Here is a 20,823-nt window from a genome sequence, read left to right as displayed (position 1 = left end):
GCTATACCATGATAGAGGGAGACATCATGGAGTAAGGGAGAAACCAGAAATTTACAAGAACGACCACAGATTAGACTACTAGCAATAGTGGAGAGGGTGCCTGGACTGGCCTATTGTGCTGGGTGAATCAGATAGGTGAATACCCTGTCATCATTGAGCCTTCATTCAGTAACTGATGGAAGCAGATGCAGAGATGCACAGCCAGGCAGCAAGCCAAGCTCTGGGACCTGAGTCAAAGAGAGGGAAGAGGGATTATATGAGCAAGGGAGGAGGTCAATATCATGATGTGAAAATTTCAAGAGACAACCAAGCTAAGCTTATAGAAACTCACAAACATTAGATCAACAGCTGTGGAACCTGCATGGGACTGGACTAGGCCCTCTGCATATGGGACACTGTTGTGGAGCTTGGTACATTTGAGTGGCAGGGGGATCAGGATCTATCCCTGGTGCATGAGCTGACTTTCTGTAGCAGCCCATTACCTAATGTATGGTGCCTTGCTCACCCTTGATGCAGGGGAGAGGGGTTTGGTCCTGCCTCAACTTCATGTATCAGGCTTTGGTGATTCCCCATGGGAGGCCTTACTCTTTTGGAGTAGGGCATGGGGATTGGGTCATGGCGGGAAGAGCTAGGGAGAGTGGGAGGAGGGATAAGACAGGGATCTGTGGTTCATATGTAAAATGAATTTAAAAAAATTAGGTAAGCAGAAAGATATTCCTTGTTCTCATATATACTGAGCTTTATATATTGTCAAGTAGAAACATATACAGTGAATAGCAATAGGATTTGGATCAATATTTTATACAGACATTTTGAAATCTAGTGTAATTAAGATAATTGCAAAAATTAGAGTAGAAAGTTGTCATTTGTCATCAAAGCCAAATCACTTCTAATGGCAGCCTGGTGTCGAGATCCCTACAACAGCAACCACAGCAGCACATACATCTCCCTGCTGTTATTGCCAGTTGGAATGATTACATTCTGATTTGTCTTTAAAACACATAGAAATACGCTTTGAAAGTCTTTCTACTAAATGGCTTTCATTTCAAAACGTAAAGAGCTTTCTATTATTTGGAAGGGTCTAGTAGTCAGGTTTTTAATATCAATAGCCAACTGTCTGACAGTTACCAAGATAACAGTGTCAGTTCTTATTCTTATTCCAACATTCTTGTTATAGAACTAGCGAATTTCAAAGGCAAGCTTTAAATAAAAACTTGACCACCTTTCCTATAATTTAGAACTGAGCAGTTATTTCGAGAAATCATTCTCCTATTATACTCACAGTACATAAGCCAACACTTGAGCTCTTTTAAATGAGAGGTCAGTCCATGAGACGCTTCTCACTAAAAACATGGAAAATGGTGTTCTGTACAAAACTAGTAAAACACTCAGATCATGATATATTTGAGGAGGATGGCCCATGGTCCTTTCTTAAAAAGGTAGGAATTCCATGTGCGAATAATGAGAATTTGCTCTGAGAAACAATTTTTACCCAGGAGATAATGATTACTCTTTAATGAGTATTTTTCAGTGACTAGAGGTTAGTGTGAAATAGGTAGGAAAAAATGTGCTCTGTAGTTCCCAGTTAATGTAACTTTCCCTTTGGAGCTACCAAATATATCGCTCTGAATTGATTTTTTATATATGAGCTTAAACTGGGTCTTAAAGATAAAAGTTTCTAAATACATTGCTATAAATATAAGCTTATAAGACAGTAATAACTGAATCTATTCACTCTATATGGCCTAATACTGTAATTTGATGATGATGTAGATAAAGAAATACTTTGTTGAATTATGGTATCATAAATTGAAATATATGTATATGTATATATGTAATTAATCCAGTGCTATACATATGAGAAGAAATTGTAAAAGTATAAACTTTTTAGTTTTTATCTCAGTTTAAATTAAAGAAGCAAAAAATATAGTTGCTAAAATTGATGAGCTTTTAAAAATACATTTTGAAAAGATATAGTGATGCTTCCTGTATCTTAACAAAAATGAAATGCTTTAGCATTAGGTTTATAATATAACTTATTAAATTTATAAGTAAATGGTTTGGTCATTTGTATGTTATTAATTTGTATAACTGATGTATAGAATGAGTGTTCAATGAGAGGAAGAATTGACATTTAAATTAATGGTTCATTAATTATAAATTATTAATTATTGTTGTATTCCTACATTATAATGGCACTTATTAAATCTTAGACAGAATATTGTATAATATCTAAGTCTTATATAAAAAATGAAAACAATACAATTGGTTTCAAAATGTCTGTGAATTAAAACCATATTTAAATATAGTTAATAATATCATAACCATATATTATATATTACTAAGTACAGAGGTGTTTTATTTTTCAATTTGGCTAGAGAGTTATGCATATGTAGACATTAGTAGGATGCATTCACAATACATATGAATAACCTATATTCCTAAGCCAACATTTTCAGTATCAAAATTATTTCATTTAATCAAATTCAGCCAGTATAATGCTGCATAAGAATGTTGTGGTTACCTGCTGAGTTTTCAATGATATTAAATTTGTGGTAATTTTTAAAGTTCACCTTCAGTACATTTTATATTTGTATGTAAGGAGACATTGTTTTTAATCAAGTAACACATACAGAGCTGTAACTTGAGTGCCAGCATTTAAAGGATTTCATAATGTACCTTATATCAGGAAGCTTCATTCAGCATGAAGACAGAAAAAGACGAAATAAAAAAAAAAAAAAAACAAAAACAAAAACAAAAACACAGGGACACTTTGCTCAGCCTGGAAGGAGGGGACAGGAGCTGCCTGTACTGAATCCACCAGGTTGAATTGAATCCCAAGGGGAGTCTTGGCCCTGGAGGAGATGGGAATGGAGGGGAGGGGCTGGGGGGAAGGCAGGGTGGGAGCGGGAGGGGGGAAGACAGTGGAACCCATGGCTGATGTGTAAAATTAAAACACAAATATAATAAAAAATAAATTAAAAAAAATCAGTGTAATATATACAATAAGCACCCTTCAGTAGTTGTTGACTATATTAATGTATTTAATATCAAAAGAAATTCTGAACAGAATTGAAATTCTTTATGTTGCAGATGACAATTTAAAAACACAGATTTTTAAGGGACCTGGCAAAGAATCCAAGTACAAGATTCTCAAATATACTTAACTCACCTGATACAGTGTTGACAGCAAAACAATTAAGTTGGATGTCTCTGAATGTATATCTACGTTTTATATTTTTTTTTATCTCCAATAAAGATCTGTTGAAGCTTAATCGCTTCCAAAATTCAGTGTTGTCCTTACAGTGGTATTAAAAGATATGCCATTGAAGAGGACAGAGTTTTTTGTTTGTTTGTTTTTTTCCCTAACAGTCTTCAAAATGTAGTTGATTAGTTTATCCTTGAGCTTCTGCCCTTTGAAGGCTCCATTCAAATGAAATACTGGATCCATGAGCTTTGAACACAGAGCTTCTAGAACTGCTAAGAAATGAAGGTTTTTTTTGTTTTTGTTTTTGTTTCGTTTTTTAATATAAATGAACGAGTCTCAGACCATTTGTTATAGTACCACTAATGGTCTCAGACAGAATTAAGTTGATAAATGAGGGGATACATCAGCCAAAATTAAATAAATAAAAATAAATAAATAAATAAATAAATAAATAAATAAATAAAGGAATCAATGACTAGGTAACCTACACATATTAAACACTATATAAAATTAGAATAATTGCAAATGATATCAAAATAAGCTTGACATCATTATATGAGTTGCCTAGAGGCAAAGTAAAAATTATGGCATGCTGATGTGATATAAGGAATAAATTCAAAAATCAAGAAATTTAAACAAGAAATCTGAAACCTAAAGAAGATAATATTAACTATCTCTGACTTAAAAGAGTTCCAAGTCTAGGCCTCTAGCAATGTCAAGGGGCTCTTACTGACCAACGGTAAATAGTTTCAGTATCATTAAAGATTCATACCTGCCTCAACTGAATATACCTGGCTGGGCTGACTCCGCAGGGGTGAACTTGACTGGGAGAAGGTGGGAATGGGGGATGGTTTGCGGGGGGAAGGCTGGGAGGTGGGAAGAGGGAGGACAGGGGAATCCATGGCTGATATGTAAAATTAAATTAATTATAATTTTTTTTTAAAAACTCTGGTTATATTTTTACAGCAATTAATCATTTTCTGACTTCATACAGGTTTACAACCCATTTTAACATATGATATTTGATCACCAAGAAACCTATTTATTTTTATACAATGGTTATTAGCACTTCACCTTGTTCATTTTGTTATTTATAAAAAATTCAAAATGTGAAACAAGTTTCTTTTAAAATGACAATTTATTAATATATTTTGTAATATCTTTAAGTATGTCAATGAAGATATCCACAATCAGATGTTTCTTAAGAAAATAGTGTGTGTCTCTAATCTGGCCAGTGGTGTGCAGTATTGTCTTCCTATTAGTCTATTCATGTTCTGTTTAAAGAATGGTTAAAAATGTGGTGCTGCAATATCTCTATGTTTAAATAGTTCCTATTTTTACAGGGCAGCAGTTTATTTTCTGCATACTGCCTGATGGGTTCCAGCCTGTGAGCGCAGTTCATTCTCCTGTATCATCGCATTAATTACCTTGGACATCTGGTGTCATTCTGCAGTCTCCATCCTTGGGGGAATCTCTCCCTTCCTTATTTGTCATCACCTCTCTTTATATAGCATGCATAATTTCTGTTCATTTTCAGCTTCCACTTGAACTGTCAGGAGACCCCAAGAGTGGATTAATAACTTTTCTATAAGCTCCCATAATTACCAATGCATCCTTCTTTGAATATGCAACATTTTTAGAGCGAGAATATAAATGTCATGAGTATCATGGCATTGAAACTCTTTTATATAGAGGAATGGGAGGGACCGACACACACACACTCCTAATGCACAGGCTTCTGTCTTTAAAAATATATTCTGTTGGTTACACACTTCAAAACTGCCTTGTTCTTGAATTAATTACTGATACACATCAGAGACCCAAATGCATTTTACTTGTTTAAAAGTGCAGAAGTAACTTATAGTTTCATTTTTTTTTAATAATTTATCATAAAAGGAAACTTTAGAAACATAAGCATATGTAACTAGTGAAAATGTTGCTAAGCAGCTGACTGAGTAAAACTGAGAGGGGCCATTTCCATGTTGATGTCAGGCTGCAAATCAGTGACTAAGAAGTGATCAACGCAACAATTCATGTTGAAATAATATGTTAACATAAATATCAACTATCATACTGGAATGAGAAATATATTTACCTCATGGCTCTTAAATGATATGCTAATTAATTTAAGAAAAATAGAATTTATGCAACATATAAATTCTAATCACTATATTAAGGTAAACATTATTATTTTATACTAGGGGTAAGATGCTATTTTATGAATGCTTCAATGCATTTAATAAAAATATAAGAATATAGACAGTACTCAAATAACAACTGAAGAATACACATTTAAATTTGTAAGTCCTACATTATTGTGCAATGAAAAAAGAAGAAATGGAACATATCTAGTAGAACATTACACTTATCAACAATAGACAATTATGTAATGCTCAGCAGGTACTTTTGTATGAATAAAGCACATTCTTCTATTTAGAACCTAATTTGAAACTGATGCTTTCCATCAGCCACTAGAGAATGCAATGGAAACTCAACTTGGCAGAAAGACAACTAAGGAGAATTGTCCAACTGTAAACAGATAAAGATTGGTTTTATACACAAGTACAAGAAGTGATAAAAAAATATAATTTCCATTATAAGGAAATTACTTTACATCAGGAGAACATTACATTAACCTGAGCTAAAGACTTAATACAATATTCAATAAAACACTGAAAATTCAAGTTCCTGAGTCAGATTGTAAACTTGACAGTGTCCACATGACATCCATTGTTGTTAGCTTTTTAATTATTATTTGTTCATTTATTTTGGTTTGGTTCTACTGAGTAAATAAATACTCATTTTGGTAAGACTAAAATCAGTAGTTTTCACACACAGTGTCTCATTGATCATCCTACTTTTTAAGCAGGAGTAAAGAAGGAGAGACACAATATACATTTTTTTTAAGTATGATATTCTGCTGTATTCATTGATTGATGCCTAACTCAGTTTTCACTAGAGTGACTTCGTCTAGCAGCTTATGGGAGCAGATACAGAGATCCACAGCCAACCATCAAGCAGAGCTCAGGGAACTCTGTAGAAGAGGGGGAAGAAGGATTGTAGGAGCCAGAGGTGTTAAGGACACCAGCAGAACACAGCCCACAAAATCCACTAAGCAGGGTTTATAGAGGGCCACAGAAACTGAAGTAGCAAACATGGAGCCTACAATGATCTGCATACATGTTGGGGGTTTTCAGCTTGGGGTTTTTGATTGGACTCCTAACAATGGAGGTATCTCTGTTTTTTTTTTGTTTGTTTGTTTTTTGTTTTTTTGTTTTGTTTTGTTTTTTGCATGCTCATGGGACCCTTTTCCTCCTACTCGAGTAGGTTTTCTCATCCAACCTTGATAGGAGGGTATATGCTTAGTCTTCTTTCATCTTTTTATGCCTAGCTCCATTGATACCATTCTAGGCCTGCTCTTTTCTGAAAGGCAATGAAAGAGCAGTGGATCTGAGAGAGAGGTAAGTGTTGAGGAGAGGAGGAGAAGAAGGGGAAGTTGCGGTTGGGATGTATTGTCTAAGAGAAGAATAAATATATGTAATAAAAAAAGATACACTATACATACTAGAATCTGGTTCAATATGATTCTGAAAGTACACAAAATAATAGCTTCTGTCCTTTCAAGTGTCAAACATTTTCTGGTAACAGAATATTATGTTACTATCATTGGAGAAAAATATAAAACATTCATTATAATGCAAGTGGAACATTACATTTAGCTGTCATAACAGAAATAACAGATATTGCCAGCTGTCAGAGTTTTTATTTTTTTGGCCAGGTGAGTATAGGAAGCCATGCACAAACTGATATGAGTGTGTTCATTGAAACAGATTGTCAATTTTAAATGAAAGCAAGTAAACATTCTTGGAATTAGAGTTAGCCTGTGTTGAGAAAAGCAGTTTCTATACAAGTCATAAAGTCACTGCAGATTTTAAGGGAATGATTATCTGGGCACTAATGTGTGCTTGAGACTTTGACTTGTATGCTGAAAATGCCTGCAGGTTTTAGTGAATTAATCTGAAACTCTGGAAAAAATAAGTGTTGCTATATTTAATAATTTAAATTAATCAAACTATAAAAGTTTGTATGGTTTTTGTTATAAGAAGGGTCAAATACTTTGGATGTTAAAGAAACTCATGAGTGGGCAACATACTCCCCACAGAGAGAATATAAGAAATCTTTAGCCTCCCATACAGTAAGATAACTTCTGTGTCACCTGGGTCTTTCACTGGATGTGTTAACATGCACTATCCTGGAGGATTTTGTTTGTTTGCTTGTTTGTTTTTAATTTCATTCATTGATTCTCCCTTCTTCCCAGAAAGAGAACAATTTGGAAGACTTGTCACTGTGAATAATCCCTTCAGTGATCCCAAACCTTCTTTGCTTGTTGCTTTTAATTAACTAACATGTCAATCAGATTTGCACAGTTTGTGTTTTCACCCATTATCACTGTTTGTATAGACTTTCAGTTTAATCTGTATGTATATTACATCCACCCACTTCTTTGATAAGCCTGGGTTTTTGTGTCTCAGTAAGGGTATTTAGAAAGCATGTATTTTCCTCATGAATTCTGTTTGAAAATTTATTTCAATCTAAGGAAGATCAATACTGCCATCTAAAGGCAAATTAAATTAACTGCTTTTAAGACCTATCTCCAGCATTATGCATTTTAGATATGTATTTCCTGTTCCCAAGTTCTACTTAAAATTCAGCTGAAGGTTAAAATAAAACAGTCTGGTTCAGGATTATATATTATTCTCCCAACTTGCTCAAAAATATCTAAGATTTCATATTTTAATAACTTCAAATGTTTATTTTACGCTGACATATACTTTAATTTCTGCATTTTAAGCCTTTTCTCAAAATGGCAATTTCCACTTGAAAGCCATGTACATGGTATTTAGGAGTGTCCTGTGTCTCAGTATTGAAATGATATTTGGAAATATGTATAGTAATTTATGAAATAGGCAATGTTCTGATGCTCAATTCAGTATAATTGTTCTCTAATTATTCTATCATCTGCAGGGATAGCTAAGAGTAAGTCATGGTGACCTTGAAAAAAAAAAAAAAAAAACAGTACTGTTGCTGGGTGTAGATATGCCTAGTTGTATCTTAAGATTTGGGAATAGTAACTAGGAGGATTATGAGTTTGGAGAAGACAGCTACATGAGACGATTCTTGAAAGGAGGGAGTGAGGGGTGGGGGAGGAAGAGGGAGAGAGAAGTTGATAGAAGACTAGGCAGGAACCTGTAAAGGGTAGTAGAGTAGCAACAAGACAATGTTCAGTTCACAAGAGATCAGTGTATAAAGCCATGGGTAGGGTATTGAAATAAGGAGAGGTGGACAGTTTAGGACTCTGAAAGATGTATAGCTGAATTTATAAGCCAAAACCCCATAAAATGCATCTTGCTTATCACCAATTTTAGATAATACTTTAGGCTTCATTAAAAAGTTGAAGGACACTTGAGGACACGAAACATCTGTCACTCCATATTGTAAAATTCTCTATGTATTGCTATGTTTCTCTTAACATTTCGAAGTGCTGTCTGTAAAGCAAACTTATATGCATGTCTTGAATTTAAATCTATCCTTTTTATTTTTCTAGTCTTTATAAAGAACTTAATATCCTAAAATCTCACATTCAGTTATACCCCAAACCATATGACTCATAATCTCTCTCTCCTGCTCACACAACTATCATCTTTTAAAGATATTAATTTTACTTTTTGAGATTGTAACACACACACAAACACACACACACAAACACACACATACATTTTACAATTTTTTCGTGTGTGCCCCTAATTATGAATGTGTGTCAGCATATACCATAGTGCAGATGTGTACAAGTAGGAAGACAACCTCAGTAGGATATGGTTCTCATCTTCTCCTTGTTGAGAAAGGATCTCTTGTTCAGTCACATATTTGCCAGACTGGCTGTCCCTCAAGCTTCCAAGAATTCTTCTGTCTCTAGCTCACATCTCACAGTCAGAATTGGGGTATTATAAACAAGAGCTGCCATATCCAATCAACATGGGTTCTGGGTTTCTAAATTCAGTTCCCAATGCTTCAATATCAGGCACTTTACCAACTAAAAGTTCCCCCCAGGTCAAAATTAATTCCTTTCTTTCTTATAATTACCTGAACCATTCATCTAAAAATAGTAAAATCATTCTGTATTTCCTCATAACACCTGTCATACCAATTGGCAAGAGAAGGCTGATGAGCTTTTTTGTTATATTTTATTGCTTGTCTATCATTAATCTATATGAATTTCATGTTTTCACTATGAGGCATGTTGACTTTTCACTGATTATTTCATGGTTTCTTTTCTCTCAATTGTATTACAGTTGCTGCTTTCTTGAGTTTAAAAAGCTTTTATTCACCCATGTGCTTGAGGAAACCTTGTTAGTTTTTTTCAGAATTTATCATATTGGTCAAATCCACTATGCAGTGTTCTATTTTTGTGAAACTGGGAAATTTCCCTTGGAATCTATATATTGATAGTTTGCCTCTTTATATTACCATTGATAAGTATCCAGATAATGAAATTAGCTTTGTTCTGAGATAGAGTTATTCTTACTCATGTTTGAATTTTCTTCTATTTATCCTCCTGCACATTTTTTGACTATAACACTGAATATGTATTAAAATATATTAAGTAAGCTTATTTAATATATGTATTCTTAGTACTTGACCAAACTGGCTTTTTGGCTTGCTATTATTTCTGCCAAAATGTAATTTTTCTCTTTTGTAAAATTATGGAACACATTGTTTGTTAGTGTAAGATATATTTCTTTGCTTATTTACAACAGATATAATTGCAATATGTTTTCTCTTGAAATAAACGTACAATAGTATTTTCATAGGCCTCATAGTAAACATCTAAAGTTGGTGAACAGCTTTTCTGTCTTTTAAACCTTGTCTCCATCCCGTACACTTTATTTACTTCACTGTCCCTCCTATTTGTTCTCTTTCATTGATTTTAAATGAAAAATTCTGTATTGTATTTATAACACAAGTCTAGTACAGAACCAACACCTGAAGCCAGGAGGTGGTGGCACATGCCTTTAATCCCAGCACTTGGGAGGCAGAGGCAGGCAGATCTCTGTGAGTTCGAGGCCAGCCTGGGGTACAGAGTGAGTTCCAGAAAAGGCTCCAAAGCTATACTGAGAAACCTTGTCCTCCCCAACTCCCCCCGCAAAAAAAACAACCCCAAGAACTAAAGACAATGACAGCATAGTAGTTTGTATTAGCCAAAACAACCATCTGTGTTGGCAGAGTTAAATGGAATTCGTCAAAGAAAACAACAGATCTCAATTTTTCATTTCCTTCTGTTCCATCATTATTTCTTTCTGCATTTTTTCTTTTTGTTTTCTGCTCATGACTATCTTTCTGTCCATAAAATTTCAGCCAAGGATATAGCAAGTACAACTAAATATTTATTTTTGTTTGTTTGATTGTTTGGTTGGACAGGCTTTTCCTCTTTTCCTTTCTTCCCCTTTTCTATAGGATTCTCTGAGCCAGAGGGGTTAAGAACAGCACAGGAAAACTCACAGAATCAGCTAACCTGGGAACATAGGGAATCACAGAGATTGAACTGATAACCAGGGAGCCTGCATAGGACTGACCTAGGCACTCTGCATATATGTTATAGCTGTGTGACTTGGTCCTTTTGTGGTACTCTTAACAGTGGGAACAGGGGCTGGCTGTATGATTCTTTTACTGACATTTGGGACCCTACTCCTCATACTGGGTTGCCTTGCCCAGCCTAAATATATGAGAGGTGCTTAGTCTTACTACAACTTGATATGTCATGTTGTGTCGATACTTATTGGAGACCTTGCCATTGAAAAACAGAAATGCAGGAGTGGACTAGGGGATGGGAACAGAGGTGGATGGGATGGGAAGGACTGAGAGAAGAAGAGGAGGGTGGGTAAACTACTACCAGGAGGAAAATAAAAAAGACACGCTTTTCTATGTTTTCTCTAAAATCATAAAACAAACCACTCCCTACCTCAGTCTAATAACAATATGCCTTAAAGTAATCATTGCCTAACTATGAGGTTTTATGAAAGCTTCAAACAACAAATATCAGGATGTAATATTTGCTTACCAAAAACTACATTGGAACATAGACACGGAGAAGCACAGAAGAAATTAATGCTGAGAACTGCCATTTTATCAAGTTGAAAAGTGATGATAACTTAAACAAAAACAAAAATGGGAGTGGAGTAAAGTGCCTATAATGATAAGGAACAGAAATGGCACCATGATAACACAGAAGTCCATACACACACACACACACACACACACACACACACACATACACACATACACATGCACACATACATACACAGATACACAGATACACATACACACACACACACACACACACACACACACACACACACACACACACACACATACACACATACATACACAGATACACAGATACACACACACACACACACACACACAAGACTTTAGGATTATAAAAATGTAGAATACATACTTGATTGTTTAGGTGGGGAGTAGGAATTGAAATTGTTATAGATTTGGATCATTGACCTGACAGGAAGTATAAGAATATATTTTGTGCAAATAAAAATTGTAATATAATTATTTATTTTACCCAATTTTTCAGTCAAAATGATTCTTCCATAAAAGAACTGATAAAATGAGGTTTAAATTGCTATAATAATTTCTTTATAAAGTTTAACATTCTCTAGAATATAAAATACTATTGTTTTGAATTAAAACTCTAAGCATTTGGAATGATAAATTGATTGATACTTACATTCCTTCATATGATAAAATTTTTGGCTATGATTCTTTTGAATCCACAATATGCTTGAAAATAATGTAGTTTTCATGTCTGTTACTAAAACCAATTAAAACAGAATCTACAAAATGATTTTGAAGTGATAGAACTTCAAAAACTTAGCTGTTTTTCTTCATGTGTATTAAACAAAGGGACAATTTGTCAAATCCTCTAGGGAATAAAGTAGGGTAACTTACAAGCTTGTTTAGATGCATGTCTTCAAAAGATAATCAGAGAGAACTATGTAATAAATAAAAAAATTAATGACTGGAGCATGAAGGTGCTCTAAACCATAAGAAAAGGAAATTTCTTTTGAAGTACCTCTTTGAAGGTAAGATCTATTAAGCCCAATTTTCAATGGTGAAGTTCAACAAGATCTCATCTACTGGAACATTTATAGGAATTAATATATTTATCAAAGGTAAGAAAGGTTAGGGATCTGTCCATTTATAGTGTGCTTGGCTAACATGCAGATGACCTTGTCTTCAATCCTTAAAAATGAAAAGAAAAAAATGATAAGCAAAAAACCAGATATTTAATGTAGTAAGTTGAGAAGTTCATTTAATGTGAGTATTTTTTTTTGATGCAAATATTTTGAGACTTAAAAATTCAGGTAGAAATTTTAGTATTACTTTCTATTCACCAAGTTTTACAGTTTTTAACTTGATGTAGTTAATGCTTTAGTTGATATTTCTTGTTAATTAGATTCATTATGACATGATCACCTTTAGATTACTTGATAGTACAAATGTGAAATGCCCTCCATAGAACCCATGTGTTCAAACACTTGGTCTCCAGCTTATAGTCATATTTTCAAAAGTTGGGCAACTTTAGAACATATTGTCCAGCAAGAAGGCATTGTTGTCATAGAGTGGACCTTGATGGTTATAGATTATTCTGGTGCTAGCTTATATTCTCTACGTTCTGAACAAATTGTTCTATTTGGTCTCATAGCTCAGATAGATGCTCCAACCACTGTTCCTTTTTAAAGTAAGGGTCAAGGCAGGTGTCCTTTTCCTTGATTTTTTTCTGTCAAGACATTCTGTCATAGCCTCGAGAAAATGACAAATGTAGAATTCATAAATTCTTAATAGAATAATTAACAGAATCCTAACAGTAAGAGATTTTTCATTATTCAAAATAAAAGCAAAATTCAGTATGATACTTTGACATAGCATGCATTAAGAAAGTAAAATTCTTATATCACTCAAATTCACAAGGGATCCAATATAAATGTATCTTTAACCCAGTGCCATCAGATTTAGCATCATTTCACTTCTTTGTTAGAAAAAAAAAAAAATAGTTCACTGGATTCATGTAAGGATAATACAACCAAACCTTCCATGCAGAAAGGTTTAAATTTCTCTTTAAGTTCACTAAACAAAGTCTCTATTGCAAACAATTACTCTTCACAGTTTTATCACAATATAGGGATAAAAGTATAGTAACAGGAGTGCTGGAGAATGTGTTCAAGCTGCCGTTTTCCCCTCATAGCACCAGGGTATTGTAAGACTCTCAAAGATGTATGGAAGTACTTTCTTTTTAAGACAGGATAGAGGAGATAGTAAAAAGTTCAAAGTAATATGCAGTCTGAAACAAGATATTTAAGATGTATTCTCTTAGAAAGACCCATATTTGAAGGTTAATATTGATGGACCTGAGAATAGCAAAAATTAATTAATTTCATAATATAGTAATAGTATTTTGGCAGAGTACTATAAATATATACTGATTTTCTCAGTCTTTTGAAATACATTCAGTGACAGTTATATAACTCTATTGTAATTCTACAGCTATAAAAATTGACCTTTGAACCAAATATATTAAATGCAATAAAAATAACCATGAGATCTATGATTATTAATTTATTATATTCTGTTAATATTAAAGGCTTCAAAAATAAATTAGAGCACAGTTTGATCACTAAATTAAAGGTAGCATTCTCTGGAGAATAATTCCTGTCCAAAGTCATGATCCATAAAAAGCTTCCAGCAATATGAATATTCTAAACAGGTTTTATAATGACACCAGCTAACACATCTACAGGATAAACATCAGCCCCAAATCATTCAAAATTATATATACACTTGTAAAGTAGGCAGTGAACACAAAATCAACATTTTGTTCTCCCTCTCTATGATTTTTCTGGAGTCAGAACTATCAACCAGAAAACATACTTTAAAATATACCATATAGCACACAGTGGTGGAGTGTGGTAAACATACCAAATAATGGAAATAGATTGACCAAATGGCACTGCCATAACTCTCCTTCTTCCCTGCCAGTCTGTCTGAACACTCTTTTACTATCTAGACAGGATTATTTTTAGTGTATTAAGTTCCTGAATTCAATTTTGAATTTCAGCTGGTTTGAGCTTATTTTTTTAATGCATTTGGTAATTCTTGTTTTCCTGGACATTTTTGGTATACATATGCTCAAACCAGTTGCCTCACTATCAGAAACAATAAGACAGAACCTTAGTTCTTATGTGACCCTCAAGTAAGTACTCAAAATATAATTCAAGCAAATGTGGATTACCTAAAACAATCACCAATTGCTTTTGTTTTGCCTCCTGTCTATTACCTAAAGATGGTATCTTAAGATTAACTTTGGGTTAGCTGTAAAAATAGATGATCTTCAGTACAGTCTGAGCTCTGTCCCCTCTAGATTTGGGAAGCTGTACCTGCCATATATTCTGTGACATGTTTTAAGGTCACAACATAAATTTTCACTTGACACAGAATTGACTATGATTTTTATGCTAGGAAGTAATTTTTTATTAAATTATGTATTTCTTAGGTAGAACAATATAGTTCTACCAATGGTATTGGTACTAGGAGATGCAGCTTAGTGGTAGAATCTTAGCACCACAATCCCTCTTACAAAGCTGGAGATTCCTTTAGAAAGTATGGTATACACTAGACTACATGAATATGAAGGAAGTAATGAAATATTTAATTTCAAAGAATACTTGTTTTCATGATCGCAATACTTATAGGGAACATGATAATTCTGCTAGTAGGCTACGACAAAATGAAGTTCAAGGAAACATTTAGTGACACAATTATACAATAAAAGTCCAGTTTATATGCACAACAAACTGTAATTTTATGGTATTCTTTTTACTGTAGTTATACTTGTTCTTAATGAATAGAATTTGTTAACATAATGTACGACTCCAGTTGCCACCTGTTCAAGGGTTCTTGGGAGAGGAGAGAGGAATGAGGAAGTATTAGATAGAAACATAGATATAGATGGAGAGAAAGACAGAGACACAGGATAGCTTAAGGAGTGCCCTGGGTCAATATTCAGTCATTTGGAGTTTTATGCTAAAGGGCTTTTTATATACTACCAAGGGGAGAGGCAAAAGAACTCCTCCTTTCAAGAGCAAAGCACAATGTACAGTCGTGTGTAGACCCTTCAAAATACCTGGTAACCACGCCCTTGGCCAAATCATCCCATTATGTAGACCTGCTGGGAAAAGCAAGCTCAGACTTTCTGACCTTGAGTAAGGCCATACTAGGGAGCCTCTGTGGCCTCCCACAATATGAGTTCATTTTAATCTCAGTGTTTTTGTGTTGTACTAAAATTCTCAGACAAATGGCTAAAATTAATTTCCCAACACAGGGTATTTTCATAGCATTCCTAACAACTGGAATTTGTACACAATTTTTCTGACCCTGTATTTTTCTCATCAGTTTTTAATTTCATCTGTATGAGTACTTGGTATAAATTCACAGCTTGAAGGGAGTATTTCAATCAAACTCTTTGGGGGAATACATTTAATGTGCAATGACATATTTTTTATTCTGGATTTTCATGTAATAAACTTATTCCTAAAAAAAATGTTCCTTTCTTTTTAGATGATAAGTATGTATTTTGACATTCTGCATCAAAAACAAAATAGAATGTCTAGGTTTATGATTGTCATAAAATTTTTATTAACACAATTGTTTTTATTCACAATATGAACCCCAATGCCACTCATTTCCAGTCTTTTCATGTCCAAATTCTACCCTTGTAGCCAACAAAAGGGTCATTTCTCTCAGGGCCATTGAAGTTTTGGGGCCAGATCTCCTGGGCTTAGGAATTAAGGCCAGTTCTTCCAGTAAAGGGAGAAGCTCTCCTTTGAAGTAGTTTTTGAGGAGCAAGACCAGTTCTCAGGCTCCCAGTTAGTTACGAGGACCCTGCTCTCCCATGACCTCCAGAGGTAATAAGGCCACAGACATCAACACAAACCCCAGCTGCAGTAGGACCATGGACCCAGGCATGGTTTTCTGCCCAAGCTGGGTCTCAAACATCACCATTGGCTTGGGTAGCAGACAGAAGAGTCAAATTGATATGGCCCCCATGGCAGTGTGGCCATCGGATATCAACATGGTGTCAGGCTGGGAAACAGACCACAAGCATCTGCTCTACCTTCAGTGCTAACATGGGACAAGGACATCAATACAGACTCCAGCTATGTTAGGGACAGGGAACTACAAATGATCCTTGACTGGAGCTAGGACCTAGATATCAGCATGGCCCCAGGTAGCAGTGTAGCCTATAATTCCTCATAGTCTTTGTGTCTTCAGTTCTGCTCTCCTTCTCCCATTTCTCCACCACACACCTGCTTACGCTACTGACACCTGCCCAAACAAGGTCAGCGGGTTTCGGTAATAATTTTTAAAGTATTTAAGATGAAATAATTCTAGTACTTACTTTATGCTTGAGTGTTGCAAAATTTGAAAAGTATTACCTTTACACTATAGATAAAAGTCATTATATTGCTGAAATAGTAGCATTTCCTTCAAATCAATTAACATCAATTTAGAGTTATCCTTAAAGTAGGTATTTACACAAACTTACTAGCAAGGCTTTATCAAAGAACTTCTTTCACCTCTAAGGCATACTCTATAGCCCTTAGTAGCTCCTGTTTCTTCAGAGCATTTCACTCGCTCTGTCTTCAAGGAAAGAAATCTACTATGTATTCTCCATCTTTGAATATTTCATAAGCACTAGAATTTTAATATATTATGTTAAGGTAAAATTTTCTATTTCACAATCTGTCTTGTGCAGCAGTCATAATTATTTAATTATTTCATAGCCCTTAGCAATGTATCACATAACCATAAACATGTTATTTTCCATGAAATGCCTATTAAACTTCTTAAATTTTATAAGCTAGAAAATCACACAGTAAAACACTTATTTAGATAGTTGTCAGGGGAATTATTGAAACCACAAAGTCAACAAAAAGAAATCTAACATTTTGGATAACTGCAAAGATGGCTGAGCAGAAAAAAAAAAAAAAATAAATTGGCTGTTCCACCAGAGGAACTAGGTGAATTCCCAACATGTCATGTTGATTCACAAGTCTCTGTAAATACAATCCCAGGGTATCTTTTGGCTTCTTCTGGCCTTCTCTAGCATAGTATACATGTGCAAACAAACATGCTTGCAAGAATAAATCCATATATAGAAAATAAAGCTTAAGGAAATATTTTTATTATGAGATTTTCTATTCCTTTTACATATGAACCACAGAATCCACTGTCCTCCCTCTTCCCACCCCCAGCCTTTACCCTCAACCCATCCCCCATTTCCACCTCCTTCAAGGCAAGGTCTCCCATGGGGAGTCAGCAGAGCCTGCCACATTCAGCTGAAGCAGATCTAAGTCCCTCCTCCCTGCACTAAGGCTGCGAAAAGTGTCTCACCATAGGCACTATGTCCCAAAAAGCTGGCTCATGCATTAGGTAGGGGCAGGTCTTGGTCCCACTGCCTGGGGAACCCCTAGACAGTTCAAGCTAAACAATTGTCTCACTTATCCAGAGGGCCTAGTCCAGTGCCATGGGGGCTCCTCAGCTATTGGTCTACAGTTCATGTGTTTCCACTATTTTGGCTAGTTGTCTCTGTACTTTTTCTAATCATGGTCTCGATATCTCTTGCTCCTAGAATTCCTCCATTCTCTTGTCTATTGAACTCCTGGAGCTTCTCCTGGGAACTGACTGTGGATCTCTGCATCTGCTTTTATCAGTCACTGGGTGAGGGTTCTATCATGACAATTAGGGTATTTGGCCATCAGGCCACCAGAGTAGGTCAGCTCAGGCACCCTCTTGACCATTGCTAGTAGTATATGGTGGAATTATCTTTGTGGATTCCTGGGGACCTTCCAAGCACTCTGCTTCTTCCTACTCCTATTGTGTCTCCATTTATCATAGTATCTCTTTCTTTGTTCTCCCACTCTGTTCCTGATCTAGCTCCTGCACCTCTAAGCTCTCTTTTCCCCAACCCTTGCCCTCGATTACCACTCCCTCCCACCCCCAGTTTGCTCATGTAGATCTCATCCCTTTCTCCTAGGCTGGACAATCCCTGTGTCTTTCAAACAATACCTATCCACAAATCAAAACTAGAAATCCAAGCTTTATATCAAATTATTAAATAATTTATGACATTAATTTTATAATTGGGGATGAATAGAAGTTCATGTTTATTTTTAAGAAACAATATTTCTAGTAAAGGAATGCTAAGTTTCAAAAACTTAAGAGCCCTGAAAATGTGTGTATAGAAATGCTGATGTTTATAATCCATACTATGCACTTGGATTTAAGGAATTATTAGGGAGCATTGCTGAATAGATAAATGGTAGAACAAATAGACACATATTGTATTTATTTGGGTCTGTAGAGAAGGGATATATTCTTAATTTGTTTCTGTTGTCCTGATAACAACAATTACATTTTAATTCATTGCAATACATAGACATGGTAAATTATTGCACATATGAATTTTAATTAGAATGGTATTATTAATTATTTTTATGAATACGGTTCACTTGTTAAAATACATATTTCAAACAACTTCTAATGGATATGATCTTTGAAAATAATCTCATTTTTAATGTCACACATTTTATTTTTTTAGTTCAATTTCTTAAACAGTGCACTGTCATTGAGAACTCTGCACCCCCACCCACCCACCAGGCAGTGGTGGCACACACCTTTAATCCCAGCACTCAAGAGTCAGAGGCAGGCAGATCTACAGCCTGGTCTCTGAAATGAGTTCCAGGAAAGGCGCAAAGCTACAGAGAGAAACCCTGTCTCAGAAAGAGAATATTTTTTTCAATAACAAAGTGATCCAAAATCCAACAGAATTATCAGTAGAGGTGTAATAGTAGCTCTTGCTACATGATGAAAACAACAACAACAACAACAACAAAAAAAAAAAAATCAACCAAAAATAGCAGATTAGTCCCTTTACTTAAAAATTCTAAGTTAAAACTCCAGGATAGGGAAAACTAAAATATGATAAACCTACCATCTGACACATCTGAAAACAAATAATAAATTTGCTTCACCCAGAATTCATTGGCCAGAAAGATCACATACCAAAAACTCAACTTCCTTAGGAGCCATAGATGACAATTCTTCTAAAACCATCTAGGACAAGGCCTGAAGATGTTGGATGAATAGCACTGATGGATTTCATAATATTAACAGAAAAGCTTGTGGAATAATATACTTGAAGTGAATTGAGCATATCTCCAGTTACCCAATTAATGTCTGGAGCCTGGACACTTCACGTCATTTCAATGTCACTGCCACATTATAAAAATAAAACCTGAACATCTGGGGAAAGACCTTGGACTTTTGAAACTTCTTGACATGACTCTAATCTACATCCCTAGTGAAATCAATATTCTTTATATCATGTTTGGTTTTGTCTATTGCATTCATTTAAGCAATTATTACTGTATGTCTGCTATCTGACAGGCATAGTCTCTTCCCAAGAGTAGCTCATGAATCAAGCTTTTCAAGAAGAAAAATATGTGTAAAATATGATGCTGTGTATAAGAGTTTTCTATTCCTATAAAACTACAGTAGGAAAAACAATTGTTTTATAATATATTTAGCACTAATATATACTATGGGACATATAGCTATTATTTTATGATGCATAAAATCTGTTATGAGGTATAACATATTTTAGCTTCCAAATAACTTATAAATGAAATAATCTTTGGTTTTTATTATATTTCAAGGTTAGATAAACTTAACATTTAGGAAAATTTTCACAATTTCATATTTTATGTTTTTTTGAATTAATTCATTACTCACAAAACTAAATCTGTTTTTCAGGTAGTCTGTGTTACATATATAATTTACATTTAAGTCTTCAAACTAGACTTAAAGTAATTAAAAAAGAAAAAAATCACCAGAGAAGTTTTAAATGGTAAAAGACACAAAGATTTGCTTCTGCTTGATTTAAAATTTGTTTACAGTCACACCTTGATTGTATATTGGTGCATTTTAATGAGGAAATACATTAAATTAATTGTAACAAATAAATATAAAAATATATATGAGATATTTTAAATGTATTATAAATTGTCAAATTATTAAAATTAAAATGTCCTAAAAGTGTCACTGGTTTAAATGAATCTTAGTCTAAATTTTGTTGAATAAAGAGAATAATTTTGGTACTAAATTTCCTAGTTATTTTTTAAAATATGAATGCTTCATAAATTTGTGTGCCATTCTTGCACAGGGATCATGCTAATCTTATCTATATTGTTAAAATTTTAGTAAATGTGCTGCTGAAGTGAGCACTTTTCTAGCAGGGAAGAAGTTAATTTTAGTTTCTAAATGTTCCCTAAATTTATAATTGAAATATATCTATCACTATAACTATTATACATGAATTGATGGAACAATGTTGTTTTTCAACCATCAAGTTTTTGTTTGCTTGGACATTCTAACTTAGAAAATTAACATAGAATAATAATGAAAAAAGTTTCATAATAAAGGCC

The 20,823-nt window shown here is 34.3% G+C and overlaps 1 non-coding gene across 1 annotated transcript; it reads right to left on the bottom strand.

The window, feature by feature from the left end:
- Positions 1-20,516: 20,516 nt before the first annotated feature.
- LOC118591723 lies at positions 20,517-20,623 on the bottom strand. Its single transcript, XR_004946011.1, has one exon. It is a non-coding gene; the product is annotated as a U6 spliceosomal RNA (small nuclear RNA).
- Positions 20,624-20,823: the final 200 nt, after the last annotated feature.

This window comes from Onychomys torridus, chromosome 9, assembly GCF_903995425.1.
Source record: "Onychomys torridus chromosome 9, mOncTor1.1, whole genome shotgun sequence".
Classification (NCBI taxonomy): domain Eukaryota; kingdom Metazoa; phylum Chordata; class Mammalia; order Rodentia; family Cricetidae; genus Onychomys; species Onychomys torridus.
The sequence above is the reverse complement of the archived record's forward strand: the minus strand, read 5'-3'. Positions and strand labels throughout refer to the sequence as shown.